This window comes from Sminthopsis crassicaudata, chromosome 3 (genome assembly GCF_048593235.1).
Source record: "Sminthopsis crassicaudata isolate SCR6 chromosome 3, ASM4859323v1, whole genome shotgun sequence".
NCBI lineage: Eukaryota > Metazoa > Chordata > Mammalia > Dasyuromorphia > Dasyuridae > Sminthopsis > Sminthopsis crassicaudata.
The window spans coordinates 236,311,175-236,327,843 of record NC_133619.1 but is presented as its reverse complement, the minus strand read 5'-3'; positions in this window follow the sequence as shown (position 1 = coordinate 236,327,843).

Here is a 16,669-nt window from a genome sequence, read left to right as displayed (position 1 = left end):
AGCTGGTCTGAATCACCTGGTTGTTCACTAGAGCCACGTCCATCAGAATTCATCATCACACATAATAACTTTGTGGTCATTGAACGGTTAGATAATCAGTGTAGTTGCTAAGACCCAAAAAATTTGCTAAAATTTAAAGCATCTGTTAACATATGCAGGCACACCAGCAGTTTACCACACTAATGAAATCTTGGTTTTTAATCCTCTACTCTTCATTCCCCAAAAGAAAAAAAAAAAAACAACAAAAAAAAAACCCAACCAACCAACCAAACAACAACAACAACATTATCTTCATGCAAGGCATACATATGTATATATGCACACATATATGTGTAAATAAATACAGATTCCTTTACATGTATAGATGTACACATAAGGTAAAATTGGAAGAGAGAATAATTTTTTAGGAAATAAAATAAGTTCTGCTTCAGGTATGCTGAGTTCAAGCTGTCTCTAAGACATCTATTTAAAATGTTACTATGCCATTGTAACATACACCTGCATGTGTATATGTTTCTGTGTAATAGTGTGTGTATGTGTGTATGTAAAATCTATTTTTGTTTCTCTATCTCCATGTCTTTGTTTACACCTCTTTGTGGATGGAGGATAATCTTGAAAGAGAAAGCACTGAAAGCCAGAAGTGACTGGAAAAAGCTTACTATTGAAGGCAACATGTGAGCTAAATCTTGAAGGCAATCAAGTTTTATGTTAGAAAGTAATTTTTTTTGGAGGCAGATTTTCTTTTGTCCTTGTAGTATTTCTAGAACTTAGTCGGCAATAAATACTTGCTGGATTGACATGAATAAAGGGTTATCTGACCTCATATTTCAGCATTCTTTCCCCCTAATTTCATAGTTCAATATACTCAAAGCATTCTCTTTTTTTACTGACAATTTTTTTACTGACACAATGTTTAGTTCTAGGTATGAGTTGGAATACATTGGATAAAATGATTCATACTTTTATAATTAAATGATTAATGACAACTTAATATTTGCTTAAAAGCAACGGTGCAACTTTTTTCTCGATTATTTACTTTTCTTAAAAAAGTTGGGAATAATGTAATTACTATAAGAAAGAAGTGATTTGGGCAACCCAAATAACCAGTGAGTGGGATATAAATTTTCAAAGTGAATGATCTTTTAAGTACTTATAATGTCTACAAATAAGGATAAATATTGAATTTTCAAAAATGTCATAGTATTTTATTTCAAAAGTACATGGGATCATTATAAAAAGGAAGCTTGACTCCGAAGAAGAGGAATCAGAAGATACTTCATCCCACTCCTTTTCAAAGTTAAAGGGTCCACAGTAATATTACATGTCTCATCAGCTACATAAAATTATCTTCTGAATATTAATGAACTTTGTTGTTTTTCTTTTCTCTTCTTTCTCTTTTTTTCTTTTTCCTTTTAAATTCAATTGACATTTTTGCTCTGTCTTGTTTCAACTCGGTGGAATAAGATTCTCTTCCCAGGTTAAGCTCATCACCTTTAACATCATTGGAGTTACTGGTTAGTCTTTTCCAATTCTTCATGACTCCATGAACTATGCTTCCATGGCATTTTCGTGGCAGAGGTACTGGGGTGGTTTGTCATTTCTTTCTTCAGTGGAATTAGCCAAACAGAGGTTAAATAATTTGCCCAGTGTCACACAGCAAGTAAGTTTTTGAGTTTGGATTTGAACTCAGATCTTTCTGACTCTAGATCCAGCACTCTGTCCATTGAGCCACAAAGTCACTGCCCCAACCCCCAGAAAAAAAAAAAAAAAAATATATATATATATATATATACATATATATATATATGTGTGTGTGTGTGTATATATATTGTATCCTAGGTTTTGTTGTTCATGTATTTAATGGTATCCAACTCTTGTAAGCCCATGGACCATACACAATACATCTGTACTATCCATATTTTATTTTTTTATTTTTTATTTTTTGGCAGAAGTACTGATTTGCCATTTCCTTCTCCAGTAATGATTTTTTTTTTACTTTGTTTATTATAGAGGTTGTTTAGAATTCTGATGATCTTATAATCTGAAAGTATTTGATTTAATTTTACCTTTGACACTGTCACCTGTATAGTTTTGGACATCACTTAATCTTTGAATTCCTCGAGCAAATTCCTAGGACTCCTTAAGCAATAGACTCAAATTCTGTAAAAATTACAATCCTTCGAAGAGAGAAATAGAGGAGATAGAGACAGAGAGACAGAGAAACAGAGACAGAGAAAGACAGAGAGACAGAAAGAGAGAAACAGACACATTCACAGAAACACAGAGACAGGAAGATAGAGGCAGATACAGAGGGACAGAAAGAAACAGAGATACAAATACAGAGGGAGATAAACAGAAATTGAGTGACAAAGAGGCAGAGACACACAGACAAAGAGAGAGAGAAATGGAAGCAGAGGGAAAAACAGATAGTTTAAAAAAAAATATTGCCCTCTGAAATTTTAACTATGGCAGAATAAAAACATATTTGAAAATTTTAAGTGCCATCAATCCTCCTGATACTTTCTAAAATCCAGCAATTTCTGTTTCTGTCAGAAGGCAGAAATGTTGGAATGATTTTAAAGGAATGGCTTTCAATTTTATTTGTTGTGTGGGAGCTTGGAAAGTTGAAACTCTTCTTGGCTATCACTCAGACTATTCAAGGGGAAGTAGAAATTTCCCTGAAAGTGTTTAGAGAATGCTGAGAATGAGAAAAGAAGGAATTCTATTCCATTCTACGAAATATAGACTTAGCTGTACTGGCGTCCCTCTCCAAAGGAATTGTCTCTTGCTACTTATCTGCAGAAGATAGATGGTAGGGACCTTCTTTTTTCCATATTTAGTCAACTAAAATCTCCAAACCCTAATCCCTTTAATTCAGAGCCATGTTATAGGAATTTTTACATCTTTGCAAATAGCAAATTGAGTATGGGGCAAGTGACAAAAATAGCACAACCATTTATAGGAAGAAGACCAGATATTGCTCCATAGTTAGGAGATAGAAATCCTAAGACACCAAAAGGCTATAGGTGGTTGATGGTGGCAAACTTCCCAAAGCATTCTATGTAATAGTCTGCCTCCTTTATTTACCAAAAAATTTTTGATATTTAGATGCTAAGGCCAGTTGCACAAATCCCAAAGACAATCCAGCCTGATATCTGCACTTCCATTTAAGTTTTAGTACCCAATCATTTAAAATAATTTGGCCTAGCTATCATGAGAGGAGAAAATCATAAGATTAAAAATACCTATTTTTCAAGACTATTCTATGAAGTTCAATGGACAAATCATAGAGCTAATCAATTAGTAAATATATTTAGAATATACATTGTGGAAGACCTCAGAATTAGACTGAATTTGGACTAGAAGTAAAATAGAAGAATAGATATCAGATTAGATTGTCTTTGTGAATTGTGCAATATTTTTAATATCCCCAAGGATTTCTCTAAAACAAAGTTCCAGTCTTGAAACACAATATGATGTGGCATATCTGTGATTTGTGGCATACAGAAATCCTTAAGAATTAAAGTGGTTGATTATGCAAAGAAGGTCAGTGGAGAGTGAATGCATGGAAGTGCTAAATAGGATATAACATACCACTAAAGAAAAAGTGATAAGAACAAGCAACATAAAGCATATCACCAAAAAATATTTGACTAAAAAGAAGAGGTGACTTCTACAGGTAGTGAGAGTTAAGTATATACAAGGAATAGTCTATGGGTATCATTATTATCCAACAACTAGACAAAGTTCCTTATGTATTGATCAGGGTTCCAGTGGAAGATTTATAGTAGAACAATGAATGCATTTCTATGCAAAGGATTACATAGATCATGAAGACATGTTTGGGTTTCAATGTGCATCATTAGAAGACTACAAGCCCCCCCCCCCAATTGAAGTAAGTTAGTATGTTCCTTATTTTCTATCCTTGGATTTCAAGTCTTAATACTCTGTTATGCAATCAATCATGCCCTGACAATGTTCAATATAATAAATAGAAAAGGGGGAGAGGAAGGTTGGGATAAGTACTCAGTTTATGCAATTGCTTTGAATACACAGGGTTAAACTAACTCACAAAAAAGAAAACATCTCATTTCCTACCCAGTTGCACTAATATTGGACATCTTGGATTTTTTCCTAGGAAAAATCAATCAAGCAGCACTTACAAAGTACCTGCTATGTGACAAGAATTATGTAGTGAAATTTAGAGATAGCTAATAGATAGGATCTAGAAGAAATACCTTGAATGTTGAGTAGTCCTCCAATGGAGTATTTAAAGGAGAACAAGAAACATATTCCTATTCAAAGGGTTACATAGTTCATAAAGACTGCTCTATGTCATCTAATTATTATTTATATCTCAAGGCTCTTAGTCAGCTACTCATGAGTAAATGAGTTAAAATTCATATATAGCACCTGGTAGGAACTAGCTAGGCTGAAGTCAGTGAATAGGAATAAGAAGTTTGAAGATGATCTATTAATATAACTCAACTAGCACTAGAATCATTGAGCTATAGAATTCTAGGGAATCTGAAAGATTAGATATTAAATAATGAACAGAGGGGCAGTATTAGAATTAAAGGCAATTACGCAAGATTTTCTATAGAAGATGGGTAGTTTGGAGCAGAGGTGAGAAATAAGAGAATCCAGGAATGGGGGAAGGAGGAAAAGACAATAATTGAAAATACCCAGAGTCAGGAGATGAGAGATCTTGTGCAAGTAATAACAAGAAGGCCAATGTCACTGGAATGCCAAATGTATGATGAGATAAAAGTATAAGAAAACTTTAAAAAAGTATGGAGGATGGAGAGAGAAGATTACAAAGGAATTTAAGTTTGAAATGGAGGATTTTGTATTTTATCTTGCAGATTAGGAAGAGATTCTGGATTTGTTAGAGTAGAGGGTGACATGTTCAAATGTGTATTTTAGGAAACTGAGTAGAGGATAGTTGGAGTAGAAAGAGACTTGGGGCACAGGGATGAATCAGTAGGCTATTACAATAATAACAGCATAAAATGATAAGATCCTATACAGTGTTAGAAGAGAGAAGCGATTATATCCAAAAGAGCTTATGAAGCTAAAATAAATAGATCTTGATAAATGATTGGATTGGGGTGGGAGGATGAGAGAATGAAGACTGTAGTATGCTATCTAGGCTAAGAGACTAAGGGAATGGGAGGATGATGGTATCCTCAACAGTAATGAAGAAATTAGGAAGAGTGGAGTCCTCGGGTTTGCACAAGTTAAGTTTTAGATGTCAATAAGACATCCAGTTTGAGATATACAATAAGTAGATGGACATGCAAAACTATGGATCAGTAGAGATGTGGGGACTGGTTAAGTAAATCTGAGAATCATGATAAGTGAATCCATGGTTGATGAGATCATCATTTGAAAAGGGCCTGAGGACACCCATAGTTCATTGATGCCTTCTACAATATCTCGAACAAGATGTCATCTATGCTCTAGTTAGGGGAGATCCCACCATTTCCCATGGCATTGCTTTCTATTTAAGGATAGTTGAAATTATTAGGACTCTTTTCCTTTCTCTCATTAAGCTACCATCTGCTTTTGCAAATCTTTTTTAAATATTTGAAGATAGCCATCATTTCCTCTTCTGCCCATCCAAATGTTTTAGTTTTAAACAGTCTCAATACTTTAGACCTTTCACCATTCTGGATACACTTCTCTGAATACTCTTACACTGGATCATAAAAAAAAAAAAAAGACCTAGATTTGGGAGAGGATGTTAGAGGTCATCTTATCCAAACCCCTAATTTTACAAATGAGAAAATTAAGACCCTGTGTGTTAAATGTTACATAGGTAATTAATACAATGGCTGAGATTTTAACTAGGTCATATGAATCTAATTTTAGTGCTCTTCCACTTCACTGAGGGGCAGCTTATATTAGATTCCTCCCTAGGAGAGATAGCTTCTTTCTAATCAACAGTTACAGAATGAACTTTTGTGCCATTGTCACAGGTTTCTTGTGCAAATCCTAGTTTGCTGTCATGAACCTGGCCTTACCTGAAATTTTAAAAATTGTGGAAAATATGTGTCAAAAGGTATTTGTGTACAATGCTTGTGATTTGAAACCACATATTGTTGTGCTATGGCTTTCATTATAATATTCATTATATACCCAATGACCAACTGCTATGCTAAAACCTGAAAGTAATCAATTTCTGATACTTTGTGGCAGATATAGTTTTCAGGAATGTCCATCTTCCAAGAAGATAAACGTTAGCATATGTTCATAGTCTGAGCATTATACTACCTGGTGGGACTTAAAGCAACAGAATTTTGCCCATATACAATAGAAGAATAGAAGAACAGAGATGGATTAAAGAGAGTGAGAGGTCCACACTAGAGAGAAGAAATCCAACATTAGAGATTGGGAAGTAGATAAATCATTATAAGGCAATAAAGTGAAAAGCAATAACTTCTAAGTCAATGAGGCATCATTGCTTGAAGACACAGGGTTGTTGTGAGAGTGTAAATTGAGATTATACCTAGATCCAAAATAAGTTATGTTCACCTATATTTGTTCAATTGTGTGACAGAAAGAGTACTAAGCTTATAGACATCAGGCTTGTGTCTCAGTTTCAAAATTTCAATGTCATAGCTGAATGAGCTTGGACTAATCACTTTTTCTAAGCTTTAGTTTCTCATCTATAGAATGGGAATAATTATACTTGCCACATTTGTAGGGTTGTTAAAATCAACTCCAGATAGAAAGTCCAATATAAATATTAGATTGAAGCTTAGAGTGATAGAGAAATCTCTGTCCTTTGAAACCTCTTTTTAATGTAGTTTTATTGTTTTCTTAAAATAGTTTTTCTTGAAAAAACATGCAAGGATAATAACAAAAAACAAAGCGTCTCAACATTGATCATGGGAAATAGAAAGAAAGTTCATCTTCTACTGTCAGAGTGTTGTCATTAAGGTGAACTAAAATTCTGAAATAAGAGATAGAAACTGGGGAGCAGTGGAAGAGAAGAAAAGAAAGCTTGAATTGCAAGATTTGGGGATTAATGACATTTGCTTGTGTCTATTATTTATTGCTGGAACTTTCCATTACTAAATGTGAGGATTAATGGAAAGGGATAGCTCTAAGTTCAAGATATCTCTAAGAATAAAAGAGTAGCAATACTACCCCTTTGTGGTTATAATATCTAGTTTCCCAAAATAAAAATGAAGTAAATTATGGCATATAAATGTAACTTGCAGTGTACTTAAATACTTGTACAGAGGCTGTGTTTCAGCACTCCAGAACACCCAGGTCACTAAGACCATGAAGTAAAACTTATGGTGAAAAATCTTGAGTTGAAAATATCCATCATTTCTGTCAGGTTGTCATTTTTTTTTTTACCAGAAACCCTATGAGTATATTTCCCTTGAAGCAGGTCAAAGCTTTAAGAGAATGATTTTCAACTTCTCAAAGAATAGAGCAAAGTTAATAAATTCTTCTACCATGATAAAGGAAACTAATCTTCTCATGATAGCACATTCTTTTGGGAAGAATTTTTCCCCCCCTTCTTATACCCAGAGGTATATCTGAGGCCTGCATTACATTTGAGCAGAGATGTTATGATGAAATTAAAAAAAAAATCATACCCTGCTGTGATATGTTTTAATGGAAGTTTGGCAAGATTGGAGAGCATTGAAAGGATATTATCGATTTAAGCAAGCAAAGCATTATCTTTGCATGGAAATGTGGTGAAGTGCAGACCATATAACCAAATGCATATGGAAGCTTCCTGGTGATGTTTAATGTTAACACAGGGAAATTATTTTGGCTCAGATTTCTCAAAATGATTTGAAGCTGAAGCCTCTACTGACATGCTAACAACTAACTTCAGAATGTTTTTAATGAGTATTGAAATTCTTCATAGAGCAGTCATCAGGTTATCATTTCAATTGTCAGAAGGTAAGACTGTCTAGGTATTATAAGAAACTTTAAGTCAAGTTTATATGTCTAAATATTTCTCGAAAAGAAATGCACTGCTTAAGAAGAAAAAAACTGCAAATGCAAACATAACATTTCACAGGCAATTTGTGGACCTCAGTTTCTTTATCTGGAAAATGAGGTAGATTTTTTGTGTCTTTTCCAAAAGTAAATCTATGGTCTTATGTTCTTGAGTTACTCTTAAGTAAGAAGACTGAAATCTGAATCAATCTGAGACAAATATCACCATTAACTACCATATAACCTGTCAAATCATTATACTTACTACTTGTGATTGTGATCTTAACCACATTGCTTAACCTCCCTGGGAATCAATTTACTCATCTGTAAAAAAGAGAGATTGGATGATATAAATTCAATGTCTCTTCCAACACTATATCCATATTCAATTAATCGCTCTTTCTCTCTCTGATATTTCCTATCATATTTTTAATTCTTCTGAATGGAAGAGCTCTTTTCTTTTTAAATGAGATTCAAAATAAACTGATGCTAGCTAAGGATAGAATGGTGGAATAGATTAGATACACAGTAGACATTAGTAATGACCATAATAATCTAGTATTTGAGCTACCCAAAGATTTTGTGACAAGAACACTTGCTAAGAAAGCTAGAATGCAGTTTGGCAGCAACAGATATAGACCAACAGCTCATACCATATAACAACAAATAACATCAAAATAAATACATAATTTAGAAACAAAGATTGGTTATCATAGGTAAATTAGGAAGGCACAAAAATTTTACCTATCAGATTTATTAATAAGAGGTAAATTTATGAGAAAACAGGAGATAGATAACACTATGGAAGATTAAAATGGATATTTTGATTACATCAAATGAAAAAGATTTACATTAAATCAAAATTAGATTTAATGAATGCAGCTACATTTAGAAGGAAAACAGGAAATTTCAGGGGGATTTATAGCAAGTTTCTCTGAAAAAGGCCTCAGTTCATAAATATATAGAAAACTATCAAATGTCCAATAATATGAGCCATTCCCTGATTAATAAATGCTTTAAAATATGAATAGGCAGTTTTCAGAAACAAATCTCATAGCTATCTATATTCATAAAAAATTCACAAATCACTATTGATTAGAGAAATGCATATTAAAACAACTCTGAGATACCAGGTGGTATCTCATACATATTAGTTAGACTAATATGACAGAAAAGGAAAATGAAAAATGTTGGAGGGGATATGACAAAATGGGGTCACTAAGGCACTATTAGTTGAGTTTAAGTGATCTAACTATTCTGGAGAATAATTTGGAAATTAAAAGGGTTGTAAAACTATATGACTTTTATCCAGCTATTAACACTACTAGATATGTACCCCAAAGAGCTCAAAAAAAAGAAAAAGGACTATGTGAACAAAAATATTTGTAGCAGCCCTCTTTGAAGTGGTAAAAAACAAAACAAAACAAAACCATTAGAAATTGAAGGGATGCTCATCAATTTGGGAATGACTGAACAAGTTGTGATATATGATTGTGATGGAATACCATTGTGCTATAAAAAATGAAGAGCAGGATGCTTTAAAAAAACTGGAAAAAATTTACATGAAATGATACAAAGTGAAGTGAACAGAACCACACCATTGTATACCATAACAACAATATTGTATAATGACCAATTGTAAATGATTTAGCTATTTTTAGTAATGCAATGATCCAAGACAATTAAAAAGACTCATGATGAAAAATTCTATTCATACCATAACAACAATATTGTTTTCTTTTCTTTTCTTTCTTTTCTTTCTTTCCTTCCTTCCTTCCCTTTCCTTTCCTTTTTCTTTCTTTCTTTCTTTTTTCTTTCTTCCTTTTTTTCTTTCTCTCTTCCTTTCTTTTTTCTTTCTTTCTTTCTTTTTCTTTCTTCCTTTCTTTTTCTTTCTTTCTTTCTTTCTTTCTTTCTTTCTTTCTTTCTTTCTTTCTTTCTTTCTTTCTTTCTTTCTTTCTTTCTTTCTCTCTTCCTTTCTTTCTTTCTTTCTTTTCTTCTCTAACTGCATGGTAATGAGGGAATATGGAAATATATTTTGTGTGAGTGCACCAAATATAATAGATATTAAATGGCTTGCATTTTCAAGGAAGGAGGAGTAAAAGGAAGGAAGGTAGAGAGGGAGGAAGAAAAAAAAATTCAGTACTTTTTTTTCAAAAATTGTATTAAAATATTTATAAGTAATTGAGACATTTAATCAAACTAAATATATTGGAGGAAAATAAAAATAAATGGGGGCTTCTGAGCATAGAAAAATTGGTCTATTATGATTTCCAAACATAATGATGACTATTATCCTTAAAAGGAATTAAGGATTAATTAAATCCAAATGGAAAAGATTATTTTTAACCCTATAAAGGCTCCATAATTTTATATTCTTTTTCACAAATAAGGCAAACTGTGAATAATTTACTTCAAAAGGCAATAAGTAGGCAGAAAACTTTCTGAATAAAGAAGACATTCAATCTAGTAACATATGTAGAAGAATTTTCAAGGACAAATGTTTAAAATAATCAGTCATTAACAAATTATCTGAAAATAAAAGGCAAAATTTCTTTTACCAACTACATTGATACCACCTGAATCTTTTTTCTTGAGGTTTTCTTGAACATAGGTGTCCAAAAAGTGTGCATGTGATTCATACATGTATTTCATGTGTGCCCTGAACCAAATTAAAATGTAATTAGAAGACATTTTATAATATAAATGGCAATATAACAAAAGAACAGGTAATATTAATATGTGGGTTAAATGCCTAGAAGTTGTTTATTCCATGCAGTTAACTTTTAAATAAGTAGCAAACTTGATAGTATGTAGACATTTTCACCTATTAAGACATAAAAGTATATTTGATCCATAGGTGGTACTAAAGTAGAATTATAGAACTTGGGGAAAATTCTATTGAAAATGAAAGAACATCTAGAGAAAGGCCAAATAAATCAGATTTATTATTGTTATTGTTGAGTTATTCTATTCTTTTGAGCAGGTAAAAATACTCCAAGAACAATCTATTGTTATTATTGTTATTATCTTGACTTCTCATTTTACTGTTGCTTTGTTTATTTAGAGATTAAACTATAAATGATCCAAGAGCAAGTCAGTACTCTACTATCTGATATTCTTTAAACTACTGTACAGGTTGATTTAAAAAAATTGCTTTTGTAGTTGAATAAAATTACAAAGATACAAATTTATCATCTATAGATTTTCAACATGAATTCCTAACATAAATCCAGTTGAACAGAAAAAAGGGATTATATGTATATCATTCTGCTTTTATAATGGTTTAAGATTTTGATTTCTTCTAGGTATCTATAGTTTAAAGACTTTTTGTTATATCTAACTCAAAGATTATGAATATGTTGCATGGCAACATCTGTGAGTATGTTATATGGCAATATATATCATAAGAGTCTGTTTTTCAGGAACAAATATATTGTGGAGACTATGGGCAACAATTCAATGCCTTTAATCTTTATCATTGCTTGCCATACTTTCAGGATTTTGTACTTATTGAATCCAGATGACATTTTCAAATCATTGGAGAAAGATTCCATGAGAAGTTGGTGTGTGTGCATGTACATGTGTATATGTATGTATACATGTATTTGGTAGCATCATATAATTTGATGCCACCCATATTACTATGAAAAGGCAGATAGATCATCAGTGGATGCATCACTGGACCTGGAGTCAACAATATATGACTTCAAACCTGGCCTCAGACCCTTAGGAACTCTGTGATCCTATGCAAGTCATTTAACCTCTGTTTGCCTTAATCCTTTGGAGAAAGAAAGGACAAACCACTCCTATGTGGAGTTACAAAAAGAAGGATGGAACTGAACAACAAAATAACATCATGGTACACAGTACAGTTTGGTATGACTTGCTTTTTAACTTGAAAGTCTTAGTGAGTTCTGATTAAAAGAAATGACTATATGTTTAGAATCACAAGAGACTTAAATTATCTTTCTAAATATCATATTGAGTAGCATTTATTCTCAAAATTTTTGTTTTTGTTGCACTTTTCAAAGAGAGAACAGTTTCCATGTGAACATCATATAATCTTGTATCCTCACTATTCTGAAACCTATGCTATATATTTGCAGTACATAAATAAAGCATGAATGAAAAGTTCTGTCAAAGTCTTTGCAATATTTAATCAAAGTAGTATGAATATTATGACACTTTGTGGTGGCTTGTTAAATTACTGAATTGAACTGAGACATTTCAGTACATCTTTTTTTGTTGTTGTTCCATAGTCAAAGTTCTGTTTTCTTTTACGTGATTATAGGGGTTTTGTTTAATAGTAATACAAGCTGTGATTGCTTTGTGGAAAGTATATATGAATGACTGATCTATATTTGGAAGGTTTTCTGATGTTGTTAATCTTTAGGTACCTTTCTGTGATGCTTCCTGATAAGAAAGGTAGTATCAGACTCATATCAGAGGGAAAGCTAATAATTCCTAGGCTACTATGAAACATGGAAGAAGATAATTAGTAATTATTTATCTTAGCTAGCCCTGTCACTTTCTGGTTTTTTTCAGAGAAGCTAGAGTTTCCCTTGATGTAATTATTCTGTCACTCATTATGTCTAAATAGAACAATCTGTTTCTCATTTAATCAAATTCATCTTTTCATTGTGTGGGACTTTATGCAACCATATAGGGATTATATATAAAATTTGAAATTTTACACATATTTCACCATCACTCTTTCTTTCACTCTTTTCATCTCTGTGTCTGTCTTCATCTTTGTATCTCTGTCTAATGCTGTCTCTTTTTCTTTCTCTGTCTCTGTCTCTATCTCTGTGTGTATCTCTCTCCCCTCAAATTTCTTTCCTTCTTAAGATTCTAAAATAACATTTTTGCTTGATTTGGAATTGATTAATTTTGTCCTTTGCTATGCTTTGACTACTATTTCCTGAACTTTTTAAATTCTGCTTCCACTGTCTGACTGTCTGATTGATAAAGAGACTATAGGAATTTTCATGTATTCTTGTTTTCTGGATTATGTTCCAGATAATTCCATTTTTTTCCCTTGTTGATTTTGGTTGGGGAATATGGCTAATTATTCTGCAAAGGATGTCAGTTAACTAGTGATATAATCTTTCCAATTATTTTTGTAGACTCTCAATAGGTTCTTTTATGTGCCTTTGTGTTTGATAGAAATCCTTAAATATATTCTTTGGTACATCTACTTTTCCTCTTGTGATTTTAACTGTAGCAATGATTGCCATAAGAACTGTTGGGTGAAGGTCCTGAAATGTTTTCATACTTTCTATCAAAGGTAGTATAAGAATAAGTTTCTTTATGTTAGCTACAGATTTTTTTTCAAAATTTTTTCAAATTATCTTTTGTTGATATTGTGGTTCTTCTAGTTGAATTTGTATTGTATTTAAACTTTTTTTTTTAAATTCCACTCTATGCAGATCTACTCTTCAAAACTATTGGAGCCACAGTATTTTTTACATCCATTTTGTTATTATATGGGGTTTGAGCTTAATAGTGAATATTTTCAGTGATCATAATTTTTTAAATTTACTTCTTTTTGAGTTTAGTAGTTCTTTGTTTTCCGCTTTTATTTAATCTAATCTGATTTTAGAGATGAATTTATTTTTATGATTACTCTGACTAGCCCTTACCATCAACTGGTAATAATTGTTTTGAAATTTGTTGTGATGTAGTAAGCTAAATAATGAATGAATCCCTGTCTTCTCTTCTTATCATATCACAACATAATATAGCATCATCCTCTCTGATACCCTTAGTTTTGAGCTGAAAATCATAGTTTTAACCAGGATGGCAAATAGTCTTTGGTCACTTCCATCTGAACTCCACTGAATTATTAATATTGTTATCAAATGCTTTATTATGGATTATAGGAGACATTTAAATTATAATTTAATAATAGATAATAATACAAAATAAATAATAAATAAATCAAAATATATTATTATATTCTTGAGAAGGAAGAGATTGATAATTGATAACTATATTGCAGAGCAATGAATGAGAAATTATAACATTTTCTTAAGACTACTAAATATTAAGAGGTTGGTCAACCTATATATGCCATTAAATGATTCATTGAGTCAATGAATATTACATACAAATAGTGATGGTGCATGTATTCCCTGTGCAAAAAGTTCACATTTCTTTTTCCCCCTTCTTTCTTGTTTCTTTTTGTGAGAAACAGTATTATTAATAACTCTACACACCTTCCAAAGGCATGGAACAATAACTAATATGTAAATTGGATTCTTAGAGATTCCCTAGGCACTAAGAGGTTAAGAGATTTATGCAGGGTCACACAAATAGTAAATGTTAAGAGTCAGGAATTTGATTGAAATCCTTTTGACTCTAAACAAATTTATTATACCAAAGCTTCTTTAACTGTGAGTTGTGATCCCATATGGGGTCATGTAACTGAATGTAGGATCCATAAAAAATTTGGCAACATTGAAAAGTATCAGATATCCCAAAATTAGTTCTTTATGTAAAAATAAATAAGCACATCATCTCATTAGTATGCAAATTTGCTTTCATCTTTAATAAATAGTAAAATTATATGTATACCAAAGAATTTGTTTAAAAAATTTTCTGCATGATTTGTTATCAGTTAATACTCAATTTGTATGCCTATTGTATTTACTTATGTATTTTGACTTACATAAAAAAATTCTCAGCAAAAAAGTTTGTGAGTGAAAAAATGTTTAAGAAACCCTATATTATATAGCATGTTATATCTCCTAATAATAACTATGAATATAAAATCAAAGGATTAGAAGTAGAAGGTATATGAGAGGCCACTTTGTCCAAACCCTTTATTTTTTGGGAATTATTGGGAAACTAAAATCCAGTGAGGTTAAGCTATTTTTCTAAGGTCAGAGGCAAAATTTGAATCAATATAATCTGACTCTAAATCTATTGCTGTCTCTATTATACCATAGAGTCTTTCCAATAATAATATTTCTATTTTTATGGCATTTAGTGTCATTTAGATGCATTTTGCATCTGTTACTTAATTTGAATCTTATGATTTATGAGATTTGTTGTTGTTTAGTTTTTTTCAGTCACGTTCAACACTTTCTGATCCTTGTGGGGTTTTCTTGACAAAAGAACTGAAATAGTTTATCATTTCCTTTTCCAGCTCATTTTATAGATGAGGAAAAACAGAGTAGTGTAGCTTGTCCAGGGTTACACAGCTGATAAGTGTTTGAGGCTAGATTTGAACTCAGAAAGTCTTAATGACTCCATGTCCAGCATTCCATCCATTGTGCCACGTAGCTGCCAATTTGTAAGATAGATGCTATTACCCTTATTTTACAGGCGGGAAAACGGAGGCTCATAGAAGCTAATTTACTTGTCAGGAGTCATATATTCAATAATTGCTTAAGTTAGGATTTTAATACAAATATTCCAGACTCAGTTTACCAATATATTCATTATGCTAGATTGATTTTTTTCCTAATTCCTAAGATGCCTTAAAATCATACTGTCATTTTAATTATGTTTGACAATATTATGAAGAGCTAATCCTAAAGAATTCCAGCAATGATTTTGCCAGAATCTCCTTTATCATTTTCTTTATAAAAGATCACAAGTCACTTTTTCAACATAAATGAAATTGAAGTTGACCCCCTACTAATTATCTTTAAGTTATTCAATTTGAGTCAAATAAGTGATATATTTGGCAGGACAAAAGTGAAGACTGGCAATGGCCTGGGAGGCAGTGGATGATGTTGGCATCAATGTCTGACCAATCTCACAGTGCCTTCTTCAAATTGTTTCATGACCATTGGAACAAATTATTTTCATCTCACCTCCATTTCATTGAGCAGTCTTTATATGTTTTGCGGGGACATCCCCCTAACTCACCTATGAGTTTGAGGATAAATATATCTTGGTTTATCCAACATTCTGAGACAGTTTTATCAGTGTGTGTCTACTGCACATGCTACAGCTTCTTGGAATCACAGGTGAGATTAGATACTATGGCATATAAACATAGATAGATAGATAGATAGATAGATAGATAGATAGATAGATAGATAGATAGATAGATGATTCAGATATACTAAATGTAGAGATCGAAGCTAGATCTTGACATCAAATTTGGGGATGTATCTGAATAGTCTTAGTGTTTATAGTTTGAAAAGATCTGAAGGGTCGTCTTCTGCAACTCCCTCATTTTTATGAAAGAAGCTTAGATAGTAATTGAAGCCATAAATATAGATGAAAACTGCAAAATAACAAGAAGAGAAAGTCATGAATCAATGTTTTAAAGAGTTATATTTATAGTTGAAGGAGGAAGAAGTAAAGGGCAGAGAGAAAGGAGAAAGATCCTGATGTACAATGAAGTGAAATGAAATTGAAGGAAAGAGAAAGTGTTTGATTAACATTTCTTTTTCTTTTTCTGCCTATATAAGGACATAACACATCTCTGAGTGCACAAGATTTTCCCCTAAAATAATGCCACCAGCACTATACAAGATTTATCTAGACATACTGTATGCTACATTTCTTCAGACCAGCTGAGTTTTACAGCTGGTATATAAAGTATTTTTCAATTATATATTTACTTGACCCACTTACTCTTATAGCTCAATCCAAGCAAAAATGGCTTCATCTTTTAGGCAAATCATATGAGTAAAATGGCCACATCATCAATGCCATGAGATTATGGTTGAATGAAAACAAC